This window comes from Otolemur garnettii, unplaced genomic scaffold (genome assembly GCF_000181295.1).
Source record: "Otolemur garnettii isolate 467f Iridium unplaced genomic scaffold, OtoGar3 scaffold00305, whole genome shotgun sequence".
Taxonomy (NCBI): Eukaryota; Metazoa; Chordata; class Mammalia; order Primates; family Galagidae; genus Otolemur; species Otolemur garnettii.
Genome location: NW_003852700.1, coordinates 200,765 through 202,712, shown reverse-complemented (window position 1 = coordinate 202,712; position 1,948 = coordinate 200,765). Strand labels below are relative to the sequence as shown.

The 1,948-nt window shown below is 43.1% G+C and overlaps 1 protein-coding gene across 1 annotated transcript in view; it reads left to right on the top strand.

The window, feature by feature from the left end:
- Positions 1-1,948, top strand: part of LOC100953647 (putative zinc finger protein 730) — a 38,488-nt gene that overhangs the window by 9,014 nt on the left and 27,526 nt on the right. The window lies entirely within an intron of this gene.

Here is a 1,948-nt window from a genome sequence, read left to right as displayed (position 1 = left end):
ACTTGTGGGAAGGTCTTGTAGGACCCAAAACACCAACCAGCTGTGTCCTGTAGGCACTGGCCTGGTTGACTCCATCTTCTCACCACATGTGATTTCAAGTGGTGTGAAAAAGCTCAGTTGCTCGGTTGATCCTGCACATAGTGTGAGAAAAGACTTTATTTAGGTCCAGATTAGGATAGAAATGTGTAATTTTATTTTATACTAGAGAGTGGGTGGAAGCCATGAGAGAGAACAGAGAGCAGGGAGTAGAGGGAATATGGTGAGAGAGGATACCTGAGAAGGGTGAGGGCTAGGAGAACAGGTCTTCTCTGGGAGACCACAAGGATACACCTGCAGGGTCCTCTCCATGGTGCCTCAGCTCTTAGGAAATTGTAGACTTAATTTCTTGGAAATTGAAAATTTCCACTTCTGTGAAATCCCTTAGTTCTGTGGGAACTGGAATAGCACCACCTGCTTGATTCAAACTGGCCTATGAAAAAGGTACCTATGGGTTGGAACTTCTTGACTGGAGAAGAAAAGGGAAAGACCAAGCCAGTTGGGGAGCACAGTTGTTTGGAATTCTTCTATGCCTTAAGGTCCAGGCAGGTGAATAAATTAGCCCTTCCTCTTATAAACATGGTGTTTGGGCGCTCTTTCTGTCTATTGGGCCTTGTGTTCCTGCTACAATAGCAGTGGGAAGAGAGAAAGCTTAGTATCCCAAAGAAAGGAAGGAAGAAGGCCCAGGCTGAGGTCAAATGGGTAGCTGGATTTAAGGGGAGTGGGGTGTCATTGCATCCTAATTCATACGTTATTGTGAGTGTGAATGGTGGGTTCATTTTTTCTCAGCAAAGTTTGAAGACAATCATTTTCATAGGTAGGTATTTCCAGTCCTTAGGCATGATTGTTGATAGGCTCTTGTTTCATATGGTACACTCAGGAATCACCATAGGTTTAAAGGAACAAATACTGAAAGAGAAAATAGCTCACGAAATGTAAAGAGAAAGAATTTATATTTTCTTTTGGTTGATTTGTTGGGATTCTTTCTTTCTTTCTTTCTTTTTTTTTTTTAAAGACAGAGTCTCACTAAGTCACCCTCCACAGGGTGCTGTGGGGTCACAGCTCACAGCAACCTCAAACTCATGGTCTTTAGTGATTCTCTTGCCTCACCCTCTGAAGTAGCTGTGACTTCAGGCGCCCACCACAATGTCCAGCTATTTTCTGGTTGTAGTTGTCATTGTTGTTTGGCAGGCCCAGGCTGAGTTCAAACCTGCCAGCTCCAGTGTATGTGGGCAGCGCTCTACTCGCTAAGATACTGGTGCCAAGCCTAAATTTTTTATTTTTAAAAGTTTCTGAACATGTCTCATAGAAAGAAAGCAGACAACAATCCTGTGACACTTTGTTATCAAAATCTTTGTGCCTTTGCTCCTTCTATATTACCTGGGCACATATTCCTTGCCAGAATGTCTTTGCATTGAGATTCTCAATTGATAATGTTGCAGGAAGATGAGGTCCAATGGAGAGAAAGAGCACCCAAACACCGAATTTAAGAGGATAAAAGCTTTTATTTCAGCTGGCAGAGCTTATGGCATAGAATAATTCAAAATGGCTGCACTCCGAATGGTTTGGTATTTTTCTTTTTATCTCCAATCAAAAAGTTCCAACCCACTAGTACCTTTCTCATTGGTCACTTCAAATCAAGCAGAGATGCGGTTCCAGCCACCACAGAACTTAAGAATTTTAAAGAAGTGGAAATTCTAAGGTCCCAGGAAGTTAAGTCTACAAATTCCTAACAGCTGAGTCACCATGGAGAGGATCCTGCAGGTGTATCCTTGTGGTCTCCTTGAGAAGACCTGTTCTCCTAGACCTCACCCTTCTTGGGTATCCTCTCTTGGTAACTGTACAGGATGTGTCCTCAGCCACCTTTTTGTCTTTAATTGATCCAGAGCTTGGCTCGGCGCCTGTGGCTCAA